The sequence below is a fragment of the Cryptomeria japonica genome, unplaced genomic scaffold, assembly GCF_030272615.1.
Source record: "Cryptomeria japonica unplaced genomic scaffold, Sugi_1.0 HiC_scaffold_385, whole genome shotgun sequence".
Taxonomy (NCBI): Eukaryota; Viridiplantae; Streptophyta; class Pinopsida; order Cupressales; family Cupressaceae; genus Cryptomeria; species Cryptomeria japonica.
In genome coordinates this window covers 87,501-108,730 of record NW_026729206.1, presented here as the reverse complement: position 1 = coordinate 108,730, position 21,230 = coordinate 87,501, and the positions used below count along the sequence as shown (strand labels likewise).

The 21,230-nt window shown below is 60.5% G+C and overlaps 2 non-coding genes across 2 annotated transcripts; both read right to left on the bottom strand.

Moving 5' to 3' along the window:
- Positions 1–1,247: 1,247 nt before the first annotated feature.
- LOC131871257 (5S ribosomal RNA) lies at positions 1,248–1,366 on the bottom strand. The gene has a single exon (XR_009369518.1). It is a non-coding gene; the product is annotated as a 5S ribosomal RNA (ribosomal RNA).
- A 7,819-nt stretch (positions 1,367–9,185) lies between these two features.
- Positions 9,186–9,304, bottom strand: LOC131871276 (5S ribosomal RNA). The gene has a single exon (XR_009369537.1). It is a non-coding gene; the product is annotated as a 5S ribosomal RNA (ribosomal RNA).
- Positions 9,305–21,230: the final 11,926 nt, after the last annotated feature.

The window sequence follows — 21,230 nt, the reverse complement described above, 5'->3', positions numbered from 1 at the left end:
GCCAGGGTGGGCACCTCGGTGCGCACACCTTCTCAATGTTTTCTTGCCTTTTCTGGAAATTGGTGAAGGCAGCGCATCAAAGGTGCGCACCTCGGTGTGCTCCGAGGTGCGAACCCGAGAGCGCTCCGAGGTGCCCACGAAGTCGAAAGTCGGGTTAATTGCATTGTTTTCCCCGGGTGCGCTCCGAGGTGCGCAACATCGGCGCGCACCAAGGAGGGCTCCGAAGTGTGCTCCAAGGTGCGCACGATGGCGTGCACCTCTGGTGCGCACGATTCGGAGCTCGGTTTGACCGGGGTGCGCACACCTTGGCTGGGTTGCGCACCTTTTGTGCGCTCCAAGGTGCGCACGAAGTCGGAGCTCGGTTTGCCCCGGGTGCGCACCTTCGCCAGGGTGCGCACCTTGATGCGCACGCCTTGGCTGGGCTGCGCACCTTGGTGGGCGCCATGGTGCGCACCTTTCGTGCGCTCCAAGGTGCGCACGAAGTCGGAGCTCGGTTTGCCCCGGGTGCGCACCTTGGTGGGCGCCATGGTGCACTCCGAGGTGCCCAAGATTGGTGCGCACCAAGGAGCGCTCCGAAGTGCGCTCCAAGGTGCGCGCGAAGTCGAAAGTTGGGTTAATTGTCCGGTTTGCCTCGGGTGCGCACCTTGCGTGCACCTTCGCCAGGGTGGGCGCCTTGGTGCGCACACCTTGGCTGGGCTGCGCACACCTTGGCACCCGCGTTTCCTTCATTTTAAATTTTTTTTTTTTACAATCTCTCAAGTGGGAAATTCTATAATCTCAACTTTTTTTGCCTTTTCAGGAAACTTTTGAATGGAGCGCATCATTGGTGCGCTCCGAAGTGTGCTCCAAAGCTCTCTCCAGCTGCGTGCACCTGCCCCGGCCGCGCACCCGGCCCCGCCCAGCTTCGCTCACCTGTCCCGGGCGTCTGGTGCGGAACCTTAGAGTAAGAAACATCACCGTGCACCTTGGCCAACGTGCGCGACTCGACCGAGCGCGCACTGGCCGAGGTGCACACCGATTTCACCTGGGTGCGCGCGCAGCACCTCGGGCGCACCGGGGTGCGCGCACAACGCCCGGGTTGCACCGTGGCCTGTGTGCTCGGGGCGCCTCGGGTGCGCGCTCGGTGTCGCCCCCGCGCGCGCGGTAGTGCGGGCAGCGCACCCCGGCCCGGCCCGGCCCCGACGAGAACGCAAACGGGCAAAAGGTTTATTCAAATAGCATTGCGATGCCCGGCGAAAAACTAAAAAAGGGTGCAACACCGGGACTTCCCGGGAGGTCACCCATCCCAGTACTACTTCGGCCCAAGCGCGCTTAACTGCGGAGTTCTGATGGGATCCGGTGCACTAACGCTGGTATGATCGCACCCGTTATGAGCTTGTCGCAGTGTGTACTTAGCAAACCGCGACCCACGTGCGAATCCACCCCGGCCACCCACCCCCGTCGAGGTGCACACCCTCCCTCGCGAAGTGCGCCCCGTTCGCCAAGTGTGAGCCCTGCCCGGGTGCGCGCACCTTGCTAGGGCGTCGGGTGTGCACCCGGCCCGGCCTACGTGCGTGCACCTGTAGGGGGCGTCGTGTGCGTGCAGTGTCCCGTCTGCAACGCGGTGCCCACACACCACCTCGGGCGCAACGACCTGCGCTCACATGTGGGCCGAGTGCACCTTGGTGCATGTTCGGGGCGCCTCGGGTGCACGCTCGATCTTGCCCCGGTGCACCAAGGCGCTCGGTTTGCCCCGGGTGCGCACTTGGTGCAAGGTGGGCACCCAAAATAGGGATCAAGCACCAAAACACAAGTTTCGGGATGCAAAATGGGACCCAAGGACCACAAATGCGTTCCAAGACCCATGATGGGTCCACGAGAACAAAAATGTGTTCCGAGACTTAATAAACAAATATTGGGTTTTAGGAGAAGAAACATGCTCTGATGCCCAAAACGAGAATCGACCCCGAAAAGGCCACAGGCCAAAAGTGGGATGCGAGACAAAAAAAAATGGGACCCGAGGACCAAAATTGGGTTCCCAGGTCGAAGACAGGGCAACCGGACAAGAAACGACCTCTAAGGCTCGAAATGAGTCCCGACGACTAAAACTTGACAAGAAGCACCCATCAGGCACCCAACTCGACACCCATGGGATGCCGACCCACCCGGGCTTCCACCTAGCACACCTTGGCACCCACCCACCCTCGCACCCAACCTCGCACCCAACTTAGCACCTTTGAACCCACATTGGCACTCACCCTGACCCTGGCACCTTGGAACCCACATTGGCACTCACCTTGACCCTGGCACCCACCTTTGCACTCACCTTGGGACCCACCCTGGCTCCCACCTCGGCACCCACCCAGACACCCACCTTGGTTCCTTGGCACCCACCTTGGATCCTTGGCACCCACCCCGACACCCACCTTGGCACGCAACTTGGCTACTTGCCACCCACCTTGGCTCCTTGACGCCCACCCCGACAACCACCCCGTGACCTACCCTGGCTAGGGTTGGTGCACACCCACCCTGGTGCCCACCTTGGCACCCACCCTATGACCCACCTTGGCACGCACCTTAGTACCCACCCCGTTACCCACCCTAGGACCCACCCCGTGACCCACCTTGGCCAGGGTGGGTGCCTTGGTGCGCACAACTTGCCTGGGCTGCACACCAGGGCGGGCTCAAGATGGCACCCGCGTTCCGTTTTTTTCACTATCTTTCAAAACGGAAATTTTAAAATCTCATTTTTTTCTTTTTTTTGCCTTTTCTGGAAATTAGTGAAGGCAGCGCATCAAAGGTGCGCAATGCTGGTGCGAACCCGGGAGCGCTCCGATGTGTGCTCCAAGGTGCGGCGTGCACGAAGTCCGAGCCCGGTTTGCCCCGGGTGCGCACCTCGCGTGCACCTTCGCCGGGGTGAGCACCTTGGCTGGGTTGCGCGCCCTGGTGCGTACCAAGGAGCGCTCTGAAGTGTGCTCCAAGGTGCGGCGTGCACGAAGTCGGAGCCCGGTTTGCCCCGGGTGTGCACCTCGGGTGCGCACCTCGCGTGCACCTTCGCTGCGGTGGGCACCTTGGCTGGGTTGCGCGCCTTGGTGGGCACCATGCAGTGCACGAAGTCGGAGCCCGGTTTGCCCCGGGCGCGCACCTCCGCCAGGGTGGGCACCTTGGTGCGCACAACTTGCCTGGGCTGCGCATCAGGAAGGGCTCAAGATGGCACCCGCGTTCCGTTTTTTTCACTATCTTTCAGAACGGAAATTTTAAAATATCGTTTTTTTTTGCCTTTTCTGGAAATTAGTGAAGGCAGCGCATCAAAGGTGCGCAACGCTGGTGCGAACCTGGGAGCGCTCCGATGTGTGCTCCAAGGTGCGGCGTGCACGAAGTCGGAGCCCGGTTTGCCTCGGGTGCGCCCTGGTGGGCACCATGGTGCGCACCAAGGAGCGCTCCGAAGTGTGCTCCAAGGTGCGGCCTGCACGAAGTCGGAGCCCGGTTTGCCCCGGGTGTGCACCTCGGGTGGGCACCTTGGTGCGCATGCCTTGCCTGGGCTGCGCACCAGGGCGGGCTCAAGATGGCACCCGCGTTCCTTTTTTTTCACTATCTTTCAAAACGGAAATTTTAAAATCTCATTTTTTTTTGCCTTTTTCTGGAAATTAGTGAAGGCAGCGCATCAAAGGTGCGCACCTCGCTGCCCACCACGGTGCGCAACGCCGGTGGGCACCCGGGAGTGCTTCGAAGTGTGCTCCAAGGTGCTGCGTGCACGTTGTCGGAGCCCGGTTTGCCCCGGGTGCGCACCTCGCGTGCACCTTCGTCGGGGTGGGCACCTTGGCTTGGTTTGCCCCGGCTGCGCTCCGAAGCGGGGTTATTGGAGCGCCGCCTCTTTTTTTGTCGGAGCGTTTGGTGGGGTTTCTCGCATTGGCTCTTCCGAGGCCCGGTTGCCACCCTGGCGCGCACGAAGTCGGAAGTAGGGTTAATTGCCCGGGTGCGCACCTTTGCCAGGGTGGCACCTTACCTGGGCTGCGCACCAGGGCGGGCTCAAGATGGCACGCGCGTTCCGTTTTTTTCACTATCTTTCAAAACGGAAATTTTAAAATCTCCTTTTTTTTTTGCCTTTTCTGGAAATTAGTGAAGGCAGCGCATCAAAGGTGCGCACCTCGCTGCCCACCTTGGTGTGCTCTGAGGTGCGCACCCGGGAGCGCTACGAAGTGTGCTCCAAGGTGCGGCGTGCACGTTGTCGGAGCCCGGTTTGCCCCGGGTGCGCACCTCGCCTGCACCTTGGCCGGGGTGGGCACCTTGGCTGGGTTTGCCCAGGGTGCGCTCCGAAGCGGGGTTACTGGAGCGCCCCCTCTTTTTTTGTCAGAGAGTTTGGTGGGGTTTCTCGCATTGGCTCTTCCCAGGCCCGGTTGTTGGGTGCGCTCCCACCCTGGCGCGCGCGAAGTTGGAAGTTGGGTTAATTGCCCGGGCGCGCACCTTCGCCAGGGTGGGCACCTTGGTGCGCAAACCTTGGCTGGGCTGCGCACCAGGGCGGGCTCAAGATGGCACCAGCATTCCCTTTTTCTCACTATCTTTCAAAACGGAAATTTTAAAATCTCGTTTTTTTTTTGCCTTTTATGGAAATTAGTGAAGGCATCGCATCAAAGGTGCGCACCTCGCTGCCCACCTTGGTGTGCTCCGAGGTGCCCACCACGGTGCGCAACGCCGGTGCGAACCCGGGAGCGCCCCGATGTGTGCTCCAAGGTGCGGCGTGCACGAAGTCGGACCCCGGTTTGCCCCGGGTGCGCACCTCGCGTGCACCTTGGTGCGCACACCTTGGCTGGGTTGCGCGGCCTGGTGGGCACCATGGTGCGCACCAAGGAGCGCTCCGAAGTGTGCTCCAAGGTGCGGCGTGCACGAAGTCGGAGCCCGGTTTGCCCCGGGTGCGCACCTTCGCCGCGGTGGGCACCATGGCGTGCACGAAGTCGGAGCCCGGTTTGCCCCGGGTGCGCACCTCGCGTGCACCTTCGCCGGGGTGGGCACCTCGGCTGGGTTGCGCGCCCTGGTGCGCACCAAGGAGCGCTCTGAAGTGTGCTCCAAGGTGCGGCGTGCACGAAGTCGGAGCCCGGTTTGCCCCGGGTGTGCACCTCGGGTGCGCACCTCGCGTGCACCTTCGCTGCGGTGGGCACCTTGGCTGGGTTGCGCGCCTTGGTGGGCACCATGCAGTGCACGAAGTCGGAGCCCGGATTGCCCCGGGCGCGCACCTCCGCCAGGGTGGGCACCTTGGTGCGCACAACTTGCCTGGGCTGCGCACCAGGAAGGGCTCAAGATGGCACCCGCGTTCCGTTTTTTTCACTATCTTTCAGAACGGAAATTTTAAAATCTCGTTTTTTTTTGCCTTTTCTTGAAATTAGTGAAGGCAGCGCATCAAAGGTGCGCAACGCTGGTGCGAACCTGGGAGCGCTCCGATGTGTGCTCCAAGGTGCGGCGTGCACGAAGTCGGACCCCGGTTTGCCCCGGGTGCGCACCTCGCGTGCACCTTGGTGCGCACACCTTGGCTGGGTTGCGCGCCCTGGTGGGCACCATGGTGCGCACCAAGGAGCGCTCCGAAGTGTGCTCCAAGGTGCGGCGTGCACGAAGTCGGAGCCCGGTTTGCCCCGGGTGCGCACCTCGCGTGCACCTTCGCCGCGGTGGGCACCATGGCGTGCACGAAGTCGGAGCCCGGTTTGCCCCGGGTGCGCACCTCGCGTGCACCTTCGCCGGGGTGGGCACCTTGGTGTGCAGACCTTGGCTGGGTTGCGCGCCCTGGTGGGCACCATGGTGCGCACCAAGGAGCGCTCCGAAGTGTGCTCCAAGGTGCGGCCTGCACGAAGTCGGAGCCCGGTTTGCCCCGGGTGTGCACCTCGGGTGGGCACCTTGGTGCGCATGCCTTGCCTGGGCTGCGCACCAGGGCGGGCTCAAGATGGCACCCGCGTTCCTTTTTTTTCACTATCTTTCAAAACGGAAATTTTAAAATCTCATTTTTTTTTGCCTTTTTCTGGAAATTAGTGAAGGCAGCGCATCAAAGGTGCGCACCTCGCTGCCCACCACGGTGCGCAACGCCGGTGGGCACCCGGGAGTGCTTCGAAGTGTGCTCCAAGGTGCTGCGTGCACGTTGTCGGAGCCCGGTTTGCCCCGGGTGCGCACCTCGCGTGCACCTTCGTCGGGGTGGGCACCTTGGCTGGGTTTGCCCCGGCTGCGCTCCGAAGCGGGGTTATTGGAGCGCCGCCTCTTTTTTTGTCGGAGCGTTTGGTGGGGTTTCTCGCATTGGCTCTTCCGAGGCCCGGTTGCCACCCTGGCGCGCACGAAGTCGGAAGTAGGGTTAATTGCCCGGGTGCGCACCTTTGCCAGGGTGGGCACCTTACCTGGGCTGCGCACCAGGGCGGGCTCAAGATGGCACGCGCGTTCCGTTTTTTTCACTATCTTTCAAAACGGAAATTTTAAAATCTCCTTTTTTTTTTGCCTTTTCTGGAAATTAGTGAAGGCAGCGCATCAAAGGTGCGCACCTCGCTGCCCACCTTGGTGTGCTCTGAGGTGCGCACCCGGGAGCGCTACGAAGTGTGCTCCAAGGTGCGGCGTGCACGTTGTCGGAGCCCGGTTTGCCCCGGGTGCGCACCTCGCCTGCACCTTGGCCGGGGTGGGCACCTTGGCTGGGTTTGCCCAGGGTGCGCTCCGAAGCGGGGTTACTGGAGCGCCCCCTCTTTTTTTGTCAGAGCGTTTGGTGGGGTTTCTCGCATTGGCTCTTCCCAGGCCCGGTTGTTGGGTGCGCTCCCACCCTGGCGCGCGCGAAGTTGGAAGTTGGATTAATTGCCCGGGCGCGCACCTTCGCCAGGGTGGGCACCTTGGTGCGCACACCTTGGCTGGGCTGCGCACCAGGGCGGGCTCAAGATGGCACCAGCATTCCCTTTTTCTCACTATCTTTCAAAACGGAAATTTTAAAATCTCGTTTTTTTTTTGCCTTTTATGGAAATTAGTGAAGGCATCGCATCAAAGGTGCGCACCTCGCTGCCCACCTTGGTGTGCTCCGAGGTGCCCACCACGGTGCGCAACGCCGGTGCGAACCCGGGAGCGCCCCGATGTGTGCTCCAAGGTGCGGCGTGCACGAAGTCGGACCCCGGTTTGCCCCGGGTGCGCACCTCGCGTGCACCTTGGTGCGCACACCTTGGCTGGGTTGCGCGGCCTGGTGGGCACCATGGTGCGCACCAAGGAGCGCTCCGAAGTGTGCTCCAAGGTGCGGCGTGCACGAAGTCGGAGCCCGGTTTGCCCCGGGTACGCACCTCGCGTGCACCTTCGCCGGGGTGGGCACCTCGGCTGGGTTGCGCGCCCTGGTGCGCACCAAGGAGCGCTCCGAAGTGTGCTCCAAGGTGCGGCGTGCACGAAGTCGGAGCCCGGTTTGCCCCGGGTGCGCACCTTCGCCGCGGTGCGCACCATGGCGTGCACGAAGTCGGAGCCCGGTTTGCCCCGGGTGCGCACCTCGCGTGCACCTTCGGCGGGGTTGCGCGCCCTGGTGGGCACCATGGTGCGCACCAAGGAGCGCTCCGAAGTGTGCTCCAAGGTGCGGCGTGCACGAAGTCGGAGCCCGGTTTGCCCCGGGTGCGCACCTCGCGTGCACCTTCGGCGGGGTTGCGCGCCCTGGTGGGCACCATGGTGCGCACCAAGGAGCGCTCCGAAGTGTGCTCCAAGGTGCGGCGTGCACGAAGTCGGAGCCCGGTTTGCCCCGGGTGCGCACCTCGCGTGCACCTTCGCCGCGGTGGGCACCATGGCGTGCACGAAGTCGGAGCCCGGTTTGCCCCGGGTGCGCACCTCGCGTGCACCTTCGCCGGGGTGGGCACCTCGGCTGGGTTGCGCGCCCTGGTGCGCACCAAGGAGCGCTCCGAAGTGTGCTCCAAGGTGCGGCGTGCACGAAGTCGGAGCCCGGTTTGCCCCGGGTGCGCACCTCGCGTGCACCTTCGCCAGGGTGGGCACCTCGGTGCGCACACCTTCTCAATGTTTTCTTGCCTTTTCTGGAAATTGGTGAAGGCAGCGCATCAAAGGTGCGCACCTCGGTGTGCTCCGAGGTGCGAACCCGAGAGCGCTCCGAGGTGCCCACGAAGTCGAAAGTCGGGTTAATTGCATTGTTTTCCCCGGGTGCGCTCCGAGGTGCGCAACATCGGCGCGCACCAAGGAGGGCTCCGAAGTGTGCTCCAAGGTGCGCACGATGGCGTGCACCTCTGGTGCGCACGATTCGGAGCTCGGTTTGACCGGGGTGCGCACACCTTGGCTGGGTTGCGCACCTTTTGTGCGCTCCAAGGTGCGCACGAAGTCGGAGCTCGGTTTGCCCCGGGTGCGCACCTTCGCCAGGGTGCGCACCTTGATGCGCACGCCTTGGCTGGGCTGCGCACCTTGGTGGGCGCCATGGTGCGCACCTTTCGTGCGCTCCAAGGTGCGCACGAAGTCGGAGCTCGGTTTGCCCCGGGTGCGCACCTTGGTGGGCGCCATGGTGCACTCCGAGGTGCCCAAGATTGGTGCGCACCAAGGAGCGCTCCGAAGTGCGCTCCAAGGTGCGCGCGAAGTCGAAAGTTGGGTTAATTGTCCGGTTTGCCTCGGGTGCGCACCTTGCGTGCACCTTCGCCAGGGTGGGCGCCTTGGTGCGCACACCTTGGCTGGGCTGCGCACACCTTGGCACCCGCGTTTCCTTCATTTTAAATTTTTTTTTTTTACAATCTCTCAAGTGGGAAATTCTATAATCTCAACTTTTTTTGCCTTTTCAGGAAACTTTTGAATGGAGCGCATCATTGGTGCGCTCCGAAGTGTGCTCCAAAGCTCTCTCCAGCTGCGTGCACCTGCCCCGGCCGCGCACCCGGCCCCGCCCAGCTTCGCTCACCTGTCCCGGGCGTCTGGTGCGGAACCTTAGAGTAAGAAACATCACCGTGCACCTTGGCCAACGTGCGCGACTCGACCGAGCGCGCACTGGCCGAGGTGCACACCGATTTCACCTGGGTGCGCGCGCAGCACCTCGGGCGCACCGGGGTGCGCGCACAACGCCCGGGTTGCACCGTGGCCTGTGTGCTCGGGGTGCCTCGGGTGCGCGCTCGGTGTCGCCCCCCGCGCGCGCAGGTAGTGCGGGCAGCGCACCCCGGCCCGGCCCGGCCCCGACGAGAACGCAAACGGGCAAAAGGTTTATTCAAATAGCATTGCGACGCCCGGCGAAAAACTAAAAAAGGGTGCAACACCGGGACTTCCCGGGAGGTCACCCATCCCAGTACTACTCCGGCCCAAGCGCGCTTAACTGCGGAGTTCTGATGGGATCCGGTGCACTAATGCTGGTATGATCGCACCCGTTATGAGCTTGTCGCAGTGTGTACTTAGCAAACCGCGACCCACGTGCGAATCCACCCCGGCCACCCACCCCCGTCGAGGTGCACACCCTCCCTCGCGAAGTGCGCCCCGTTCGCCAAGTGTGAGCCCTGCCCGGGTGCGCGCACCTTGCTAGGGCGTCGGGTGTGCACCCGGCCCGGCCTACGTGCGTGCACCTGGAGGGGGCGTCGTGTGCGTGCAGTGTCCCGTCTGCAACGCGGTGCCCACACACCACCTCGGGCGCAACGACCTGCGCTCACATGTGGGCCGAGTGCACCTTGGTGCATGTTCGGGGCGCCTCGGGTGCACGCTCGATCTTGCCCCGGTGCACCAAGGCGCTCGGTTTGCCCCGGGTGCGCACTTGGTGCAAGGTGGGCACCCAAAATAGGGATCAAGCACCAAAACACAAGTTTCGGGATGCAAAATGGGACCCAAGGACCACAAATGCGTTCCAAGACCCATGATGGGTCCACGAGAACAAAAATGTGTTCCGAGACTTAATAAACAAATATTGGGTTTTAGGAGAAGAAACATGCTCTGATGCCCAAAACGAGAATCGACCCCGAAAAGGCCACAGGCCAAAAGTGGGATGCGAGACAAAAAAAAATGGGACCCGAGGACCAAAATTGGGTTCCCAGGTCGAAGACAGGGCAACCGGACAAGAAACGACCTCTAAGGCTCGAAATGAGTCCCGACGACTAAAACTTGACAAGAAGCACCCATCAGGCACCCAACTCGACACCCATGGGATGCCGACCCACCCGGGCTTCCACCTAGCACACCTTGGCACCCACCCACCCTCGCACCCAACCTCGCACCCAACTTAGCACCTTTGAACCCACATTGGCACTCACCCTGACCCTGGCACCTTGGAACCCACATTGGCACTCACCTTGACCCTGGCACCCACCTTTGCACTCACCTTGGGACCCACCCTGGCTCCCACCTCGGCACCCACCCAGACACCCACCTTGGTTCCTTGGCACCCACCTTGGATCCTTGGCACCCACCCCGACACCCACCTTGGCACGCAACTTGGCTACTTGCCACCCACCTTGGCTCCTTGACGCCCACCCCGACAACCACCCCGTGACCTACCCTGGCTAGGGTTGGTGCACACCCACCCTGGTGCCCACCTTGGCACCCACCCTATGACCCACCTTGGCACGCACCTTAGTACCCACCCCGTTACCCACCCTAGGACCCACCCCGTGACCCACCTTGGCCAGGGTGGGTGCACCCACCCTGGTGCCCACCTTGGCACCCACCCATCCTAGCACCCAGCCTGTGACCGGGCTTGGAACCCAACCTTGCACCCGCACCCGTCTTGGCCAGTGTGGGTGCGCACCCATCCTGGCACCCACGTTGTGACACACCCTTTAACCCACGCACCCTAGCACCCACGTTGGCACCCACCTTGGAACCCAACCTAGCAACTTGGCACCCACCCCGTGACCCACCTTGGCATCCACCATAGCAGTCGCCGACTTGGCACCCACCTCGGCACCCACCTTGACACTTGTGGACCCACCTTGCCACTCACCCTAGCATCGACCCATCCTAGCACCCACCCTGGCACCTTTGCACCCTAGCACTCACCCATCCTAGCACCTAACCTGTGACCCACCTTGACACTCACCCTCGCACCCACCTTGGAACCCAACCTAGCACCCACCCACCCTGACACCAACCCTAGCACCTACCCACCCTTGCACCCACCCTGTGACCCATCTTGGCACCCACCCATCCTACCACTCAACCTATCACCCACCTTCTCACCCACCTTGGCATCCACCTTAGCACCCACCCACACTGGCACCTTGGCACCCACCTCGGGCAAGGTGGGTGCACACCCACCCTGGCACCCAATTTAGAACCCACCGAGCATGTTACCCACCTTGGCACCCACATTGCAGCCCACCCTAGTACCCACCCTATGACCCACATTGGCATCCACACCCTAGCACCCAGGCACCTCGACACCCGCCTTGACACCCACCCTAGCACTGAACCTGTGACCCACCTTGGAACTCACCCTAGAACCCACCCACCCTGTGAACCACCTTGGCATCCACCTTAGCACCCACCCACCTTGGCACCCACTCTAGCACTCACCCATCCTAACACCCAACTTGTTACCCACCTTGGCACCCGCCCTCGCGTCCACCTTGAAACCCACCCTAGCACCCACCCACGCAGGAGCCCACCTTGGCACCCAACCTAACACCCACGCATCCTGGCACCCAACTTGTGACCCACCTTGGAACCCACCCTAGTACCCACCTTTGAACCCACTATATCACCAACCCACCTTGGCACCCACCCTATGACCCTCTTTGGAATCCACCCTAGCACGCACCCACCCTGGCACCCACCATGGAGCGCACCCTAGCACCCACCCACCTCGGCACGCACCTCAACACCCACCTTGGTGTGCGCACTGCGCCAACCTCTCAAAGACCCTATGTGGTGCGCTCCAAAGTGTACACCTTTGGTGCGCTCCAAGGTGCGCACCTTTGGTGCACACCGAGGTGCACACCAAAGTGTGCACCGAGGTGAGCACCAAAGTGCACTCCAGGGTGCACACCAAGGCGTGCACCTTTGGTGCGGTCAATGCAAACGAATTCGGAAGTTGGGGTCGATGTCCTAATCGCTGCTGCAGACTACACGTATGAGAATCGGACAAATAGCTTTATATAGGGGAGGTGTTGCGTTTGATGGGTCGACTCCCCTGGTTGTGTGCACTGCACCAACTTCAAAGACCCTGTCTTGTTTAAGAAGTCAAAAGTTGGGGTGGATGTCCTAATCATTGCTGCAGTCTACGCATGTATGAGAATCAGACAAATAGCTTATATAGGGGAGGTGTTGCATTCGGTGGGTTGACTCCCCTGGTTGTGCGCACTGCGCCAACCTCAAAGACCCCGCATAGCAGAAGAAGTCGGAAGTCGGATTTTGGTGAGCACCAAGGCGTGCACCTTTGGTGCGGTCAACGCAGACGAATTCAGAAGTTGGGGTGGATGTCCTAATCGTTGTTGCAGGCTACACATGTATGAGAATCAGACAAATAGCTTATATAGGGGAGGTGTTGGGTTTGATGGGTCAACTCCCTTGGTTGTGCGCATTACGCCAACCTCAAAGACCTTGTTTTCGTTAAGAAGTCAAAAGTTGGGGTCAATGTCCTAATGGCTCCTGCAGGCTACACATGTATGAGAATCGGACAAATAGCTTATATAGGGGAGGTGTTGGGTTTGATGGGTCGACTCCCCTGGTTGTGCGCATTACGTCAACCTCAAAGACCTTGTTTTCGTTAAGAAGTCAAAAGTTGGGGTCGATGTCCTAATTGCTCCTGTAGACTACACATGTATGAGAATCAGACAAATAGCTTATATAGGGGAGGTGTTGGGTTTGATGGGTTGACTCCCCTAGTTGTTCGCATTACACCAACCTCAAAGACCTTGTTTTCGTTTAGAAGCCGAAAGTTGGGGTCGATGTCCTAATTGCTCCTGCAGGCTACGCATGTATGAGAATCAGACAAATAGCTTATATAGGGGAGGTGTTGGGTTTGATGGGTCGACTCCCCTGGTTGTGCGCATTGCGCCAACCTCAAAGACCCTGCATTGCGGATGAAGTCGAAAGTCAGAGTTTGGTGTGCTACAAGGTGTGGTCGAAGGTGCTCACCTAGGTGTGCACCTTTGGAGCACAGGAAAAGTGCCCTCCAAAAGTGCGCACCTTTGGAGTGCACAAAAGTGCCCTCCAAAAGTGCGCACCTTTGGAGCGCAGAAAAGTGCCCCTCCAAAAAGTGCCCTCCAAAAGTGCGCACCTTTGGAGCGCAGAAAAGTGCCCTCCAAAAGTGCGCACCTTTGGAGCGCAGAAAAGTGCCCTCCAAAAAGTGCCCTCCAAAAGTGCGCACCTTTGGAGCGCAGAAAAGTGCCCTCCAAAAGTGCGCACCTTTGGAGCGCAGGAAAAGTGCCCTCCAAAAAGTGCCCTCCAAAAGTGCGCACCTTTGGAGCGCAGAAAAGTGCCCTCCAAAAAGTGCCCTCCAAAAGTGCGCACCTTTGGAGCGCAGAAAAGTGCCCTCCAAAAAGTGCCCTCCAAAAGTGCGCACCTTTGGAGCGCAGAAAAGTGCCCTCCAAAAAGTGCCCTCCAAAAGTGCGCACCTTTGGAGCGCAGAAAAGTGCCCTCCAAAAAGTGCCCTCCAAAAGTGCGCACCTTTGGAGCGCAGAAAAGTGCCCTCCAAAAGTGCGCACCTTTGGAGCGCACAAAAGTGCCCTCCAAAAGTGCGCACTTTTGGTGCGCCACCAAGGCGCTGGTTTCGGTCGTTGCAGGGCGAGTTCGGAAGTTGGGGTCGATGTCCTGAGCGGAGGTGCAAACTACAACAGGTGTCGGAATCGGACAAATAGCTTATATAGGGGAGGTGTATGCTTCGATGGGTCGACTCCCCAGGTTGAGCGCACCGCGCCAACCTCAAAGACCCTACGGTATGGATGAAGTCGGAAGTTGGGTCCGATGACCAATTCGATTAGTAGGTATGCTCATGAGGTCGGAATTTGGGTCCGATGACCTGCCATGTGCAGGAAGGCGAATGTTGACACTGTGCGTTGCAAGGTGCACACCCAAGGCGCTGGGTGCGGTCTTTTTAGTCGAGTTCGGAAGTTGGGGTCGATGTCCTGATCGTAGGAGGTGCAAGCTACAACAGGTGTGGGAATCGGACAAATAGCTTATATAGGGGAGGTGTATGCTTCGTTGGGTCGACTCCCCCGGGGTTGAGCGCACCGCGCCAACCTCAAAGACCCTACGGTATGGATGAAGTCGGAAGTTGGGTCCGGATGACCGATTCGATATGTAGGCATACTCGCGAGGTCGGAATTTGGGTCCGATGACCTGCCACGTGCAGGAAGGCGAATGTTGGCACTGTGCGTTGCAAGGTGCGCACCAAGGCGCTGGTTCGGTCGTTGGAGGCGAGTTCGGAAGTTGGGGTCGATGTCTTGATCGGAGGTGCAAACTACACAGGTGTGTGGAATCGGACAAATAGCTTATATAGGGGAGGTGTATGCTTCGTTGGGTCGACTCCCCGGGTTGAGCGCACCGCGCCAACCTCAAAGACCCTACGGTATGGGATGAAGTCGGAAGTTGGGGTCCGATGACCGATTTCGATATGTAGGCATACTCGCGAGGTCGGAATTTGGGTCCGATGACCTGCCATGTGCAGGAAGGCGAATGTTGGGACTGTGCGTCGCAAGGTGCGCACCAAGGCGCTGGTGCCGTCGTTGCAGTCGAGTTCGGAAGTTGGGGTCGATGTCCTGGTCAGAGGTGCAAACTACACAGGTGTGGGAATCGGACAAATAGCTTATATAGGGGAGGTGTATGCTTCGATGGGTCGACTCCCTGGGTTGAGCGCACCCGCGCCAACCTCAAAGACCCTACAGTATGGATGAAGTCGGAAGTTGGGGTCCGATGACCGATTCGATACGTAGGCATATTGGCGAGGTCTGAATTTGTGTCCGATGACCTGCCATGCGCAGGAAGGCGGAATTTGGGTCCGATGACCGAGTTGATGGCGTGCCATGCGCAGAAAGGCGGAATTTGGGTCCGATGACCGAGTTGATGTTGATGGCCCGCCATGCACAGGAAGGCGGAATTTGGGTCCGATGACCGATTTGAAGGCGTGCCATACGCAAAAAGGCGGAGTTTGGGTCCGATGACCGAGTTGATATTGATGGCCCGCCATGCGCAGGAAGGCGGAATTTGGGTCCGATGACCTGACATACGCATGGAGTCCGACTCGGGGGGCCGATGTTCGATTCGATGACTTGCATTGTGGGTAAAGTCGGAAGTTGTGGTCTTTGACCCGATTCGATGACCAGACTTCGGCTGCTTGAGAATCGGACAAATAACTTATATAGGGGAGGTAGTGTTCTCGAGCATCCTCCCCCCCGTGCCCGTTTATGTCGATTGATGCTGGTGCTCGACTGGTTGGAGCGCTCGGATGCAAAAATCTTGCACCAGGATTTATCGATTGTGATGGACACGGCAAGTCTCCTGATTGCTATGCAGGAGCTCATCGTGAATCTCTATGCGGCCTTGGTATGGACTCGACCTGCGGAATGGTTCGGCAATGGTAGTCGCTCCAACACGTCCTTGCAATGGCCACAGAGGTGATTCGACTAGAGCTCCAGTCTAGCTTTTGGGTTGCTTGGCGGACTGGTATAGCCGCGATCGAGTTCCGGCCATGAACGTTTTAGATAGCTCTTGGGCTTTCTGGGACGGAAGTCGGAAGTTTGGGCTGTTGTCCGATTTGATGACCATTCTTCGGATGTGTGAGAATCGGACAAATAACTTATATAGGGGACTGTGTTGTCTCACGCAGCCCCCTCCGTGCCCCTCTATCTCGACCGATGTTGGTGCTTGAAAGGGTTGGGATCGCTCGGCATTTATAAACGTGCACCACCATTTGTCGAGTGTGAGGGACGCGGCAGGTCTCCTAAATGCTATGCGAGCGCTCTCTGAGAATCTCTATCCGGCCTCGACACAGACTAGTCTTGCTGAATGGTTTGGCACTGGTAGTCGATCCAACACGTCGTTGTTGTGGCCCGCCTAGGCGATTCGATTCGAGCCCCCCGTCTAGCTTTTGGGTTGCTTGGCGGATTTTGCCCCTATCCGCAAGTGAGCTCGGTCCCCTAAACGTTCGAGAAACCCGATTGCTATGCGCCGACTCTCTTTCTTGCGAGCCTCCATCTAGCTTTTGGGTCTCTACGGAACGGAAGTCGGAATCTGGGACCGTTGTTTGATTCGACGAGGCAGACTACGGTTGTGCGAGAATCGGACAAATAACTTATATAGGGGAGGTGTTGACTGGAGCATTCTCCCCCCGTGCCCCTCTAACTCGACCAATGCTGGCGCTCGAACACGGTGGTAGCGCTCGGATTTTCATTGAGCGCCAGCATTGGTCGATTTAGAGGTGGCATGCGAGATTCCCGAATGCTATGCGAGGGCTCTAACGGAAATGTCTATTGGTTTCGGTATGGATGCAATTGCGAGTGGTTCGGCAAAGGTAGTCGTTCCGATGCGTCCATGTCGTGGCCAAATCGATAATTCGATTTGAGCCCTCGTATAGCATTTGGGTCTCTCTCGATGTGATTCCGCATTCCAGTCCCTTTGGGGCACTGCTTGAGCCGCATCCCAGGGGGTTCCCTTCCCAATAATCTGCCTCGCAACCCGATTGCTATGCGGTGAGGCTCCTCGGCCGCCTCGGAACTATCTGTGTATCAGACGCATCGCGGGATAAGGGGTTGGCAACGGTAGTCGCCCCAAGCGCGTCCGATGCTTGGACCATTCCGAGGCGGCCCTGAAGCCTCTTCCGTCTAGCCGTTGGGTCCTTCTCGCCGCATCCCTCGCCTCGCACCCCCGATTGCTATGCGGTGAGGCTCCTCGGCCGCCTCGGAACTATCTGTGTATCGGACGCGTCGCGGGATAAGGGGTTGTCACTGGTAGTCGCCCCCAAGCGCGTCCGATGCTTGGACCATTCCGAGGCGGCCCTGAAGCCTCTTCCGTCTAGCCGTTGGGTCCTTCTCGCCCGCATCCCTCGCCTCGCACCCCGATTGCTATGCGGTGAGGCTCCTCGGCCGCCTCGGAACTATCTGTGTATCGGACGCGTCGCGGGATAAGGGGTTGTCATTGGTAGTCGCCCCAAGCGCGTCCGATGCTTGGACCATTCCGAGGCGGCCCTGAAGCCTCTTCCGTCTAGCCGTTGGGTCCTTCTCGCCGCATCCCTCGCCTCGCACCCCGATTGCTATGCGGTGAGGCTCCTCGGCCGCCTCGGAACTATCTGTGTATCGGACGCGTCGCGGGATAAGGGGTTGTCACTGGTAGTCGCCCCCAAGCGCGTCCGATGCTTGGACCATTCCGAGGCGGCCCTGAAGCCTCTTCCGTCTAGCCGTTGGGTCCTTCTCGCCGCATCCCTCGCCTCGCACCCCCGATTGCTATGCGGTGAGGCTCCTCGGCCGCCTCGGAACTATCTGTGTATCGGACGCGTCGCGGGATAAGGGGTTGTCACTGGTAGTCGCCCCAAGCGCGTTCGATGCTTGGACCATTCCGAGGCGGCCCTGAAGCCTCTTCCGTCTAGCCGTTGGGTCCTTCTCGCCGCATCCCTCGCCTCGCACCCCCGATTGCTATGCGGTGAGGCTCCTCGGCCGCCTTGGAACTATCTGTGTATCGGACGCGTCGCGGGATAAGGGGTTGTCACTGGTAGTCGCCCCAAGCGCGTCCGATGCTTGGACCATTCCGAGGCGGACCCGAAGCCTCTTCCGTCTAGCCGTTGGGTCCTTCTCGCCGCATCCTTCGCCTCGCACCCCGATTGCTATGCGGTGAGGCTCCTCGGCCGCCTCGGAACTATCTGTGTATCGGACGCGTCGCGGGATAAGGGGTTGTCACTGGTAGTCGCCCCAAGCGCGTCCGATGCTTGGACCATTCCGAGGCGGACCCGAAGCCTCTTCCGTCTAGCCGTTGGGTCCTTCTCGCCGCATCCTTCGCCTCGCACCCCGATTGCTATGCGGTGAGGCTCCTCGGCCGCCTCGGAACTATCTGTGTATCGGACGCGTCGCGGGATAAGGGGTTGTCACTGGTAGTCGCCCCAAGCGCGTCCGATGCTTGGGACCATTCCGAGGCGGACCCGAAGCCTCTTCCGTCTAGCCGTTGGGTCCTTCTCCGCCGCATCCCTCGCCTCGCACCCCGATTGCTATGCGGTGAGGCTCCTCGGCCGCCCTTGGAACTATCTGTGTATCGGACGCGTCGCGGGATAAGGGGTTGTCACTGGTAGTCGCCCCAAGCGCGTCCGATGCTTGGACCATTCCGAGGCGGACCCGAAGCCTCTTCCGTCTAGCCGTTGGGTCCTTCTCGCCGCATCCCTCGCCTCGCACCCCGATTGCTATGCGGTGAGGCTCCTCGGCCGCCTTGGAACTATCTGTGTATCGGACGCGTCGCGGGATAAGGGGTTGTCACTGGTAGTCGCCCCAAGCGCGTCCGATGCTTGGACCATTCCGAGGCGGACCCGAAGCCTCTTCCGTCTAGCCGTTGGGTCCTTCTCGCCGCATCCCTCGCCTCGCACCCCGATTGCTATGCGGTGAGGCTCCTCGGCCGCCTTGGAACTATCTGTGTATCGGACGCGTCGCGGGATAAGGGGTTGTCACTGGTAGTCGCCCCAAGCGCGTCCGATGCTTGGACCATTCCGAGGCGGCCCCGAAGCCTCTTCCGTGTAGCCGTTGGGTCCTTCTCGCCGCATCCCTCGCCTCGCACCCCGATTGCTATGCGGTGAGGCTCCTCTCGGCCGCCTTGGAACTATCTGTGTATCGGACGCGTCGCGGGATAAGGGGTTGTCACTGGTAGTCGCCCCCAAGCGCGTCCGATGCTTGGACCATTCCGAGGCGGCCCCGAAGCCTCTTCCGTGTAGCCGTTGGGTCCTTCTCGCCGCATCCCTCGCCTCGCACACCCGATTGCTATGCGGTGAGGCTCCTCGGCCGCCTTGGAACTATCTGTGTATCGGACGCGTCGCGGGATAAGGGGTTGTCACTGGTAGTCGCCCCAAGCGCGTCCGATGCTTGGACCATTCCGAGGCGGACCTGAAGCCTCTTCCCTCTAGCCGTTGGGGCTTTCTCGCCGCATCCCTCGCCTCGCACCCTGATTGCTATGCTGTGAGGCTCCTCGGCCGCCTTGGAACTATCTGTGTATCGGACGCATCGCGGGATAAGGGGTTGGCAGTGGTAGTCGCCCCAAGCGCATCCGATGCTTGGACCATTCCGAGGCGGCCCTGCAGCCTCTTCCGTCTAGCCGTTGGGGCCATCTCGCCGCATCCCCCACCTCGCACCACGATTGCTATGCGGTGAGGCTCCTTGGCCGCCTCGGAACTATCTGTGTATCGGACGCATCGCGGGATAAGGGGTTGTCACTGGTAGTCGCCCCAAGCGCGTCCGATGCTTGGACTATTCCGAGGCGGCCCTCGCAGCCTCTTCCGTCTAGCCGTTGGGGCCATCTCGCTGCATCCCCCACCTCCTCGGCCGCCTCGGAACTATCTGTGTATCGAACGCATCGCGGGATAAGGGGTTGGCAGTGGTAGTCGCCCCAAGCGCGTCCGATGCTTGGACTATTCCGAGGCAGCCCTGCAGCCTCTTCCGTCTAGCCTTTGGGGCCATCTCGCCGCATCCCTCGCCTCGCACCCCGATTGCTATGCGGTGAGGCTCCTCGGCCCGCCTGGGAACTATCTTCGTATCGGACGCATCGCGGGATAAGGGGTTGTCACTGGTAGTCGCCCCAAGCGCGTCCGATGCTTGGACTATTCCGAGGCGGCCCTGTGGCCTCTTCCGTCTAGCCGTTGGGGCCATCTCGCCGCATCCCCCACCTCGCACCCCGATTGCTATGCGGTGAGGCTCTTCGGCCCGCCTTGGAACTATCTTCGTATCGGACGCATTGCGGGATAAGGGGTTGTCACTGGTAGTGGCCCCAAGCGCGTCCGATGCTTGGACTATTCCGAGGCGCTTCCGTCTAGCCGTTGGGGCCATCTCGCCGCATCCCCCACCTCGCACCCCGATTGCTATGCGGTGAGGCTCCTCGGCCGCCTTGGAACTATCTTCGTATCGGACGCATCGCGGGATAAGGGGTTGTCACTGGTAGTCGCCCCAAGCGCGTCCGATGCTTGGACTATTCCGACGCGGCCCTGTGGCCTCTTCCGTCTAGCCGTTGGGGCCATCTCGCCGCATCCCCCACCTCGCACCCCGATTGCTATGCGGTGAGGCTCCTCGGCCGCCTTGGAACCATCTTCGTATCGGACGCATCGCGGGATAGGGGGCTGTCACTGGTAGTCGCCCCAAGCGTGTCCGATGCTTGGACCATTCCTAGGCGGCCCTGAAGCCTCTTCCGTCTAGCCGTTGGGGCCTTCCCGCCCCATCCCTCGCCTCGCACCCCCGATTGCTATGCGGTGAGGCTCCTCGGCCGCCTTGGAACCATCTGTGTATCGGACGCATCGCGGGATAAGGGGTTGGCACTGGCAGTCGCCCCAAGCGCGTCCGATGCTTGGACCATTCCGAGGTGGCCCTGAAGCCTCTTCCGTCTAGCCGTTGGGGCCTTCCCGCCCCATCCCTCGCCTCGCACCCCGATTGATATGCGGTGAGGCTCCTCGGCCGCCTTGGAACTATCTGTGTATCGGACGCATCGCGGGATAAGGGGTTGGCACTGGTAGTCGTCCCAATCGCATCCGATGCTTGGACCATTCCGAGGCGGCCCTGCAGCCTCTTCCGTTTAGCCGTCGGGGCCTTCCCGCCGCATCCCTCGCCTCGCATCCCGATTCCTATGCGGTGAGTCTTCTCGGCCGCCGCGGAACTATACCTGTTATTGCTACTGCATCCTTCGGCTGGTAACCTCCTCTGCCGCCTTGGAACGTTCTCTTTGTCGGACGCGTCGCGGGATAAGGGGTTGGCACTGGTAGTCGCCCCAAGCGCGCCCGATGCATAGACCGCTCCGAGTCGACCTTGCTTTCAGCCTCTCACATGCATAGACCTCTCTGAGTCGACCCTGCAGCCTCTCACGTTTAGCCTTTGGAATCTCGCCTCACAACATGATTGCTATCCTTGATGCATCCCTTGCCTCGAGCCCTGATTGCTTTCTTGGCTGCATCCCTCCTCTCCTCACAGCCCGGTTGTCATCACTGCTTCATCCGTCGCTTCATGCATTCTGGCTGCTGGGCCCTTCCCACCGCACACCTCGATTGCTATCTCTTCTGCATCACACACCCCGATTGCTATCTCTGCTACATCCCTCGGCTCTCACTTCTGCATCCTTCGCCTCACACCTCGATTGCTATCAATGCTGCATCCGTAACCTCACACCACCGATTGCTATGCGGGGAGGCTCCTTGGCCGCCT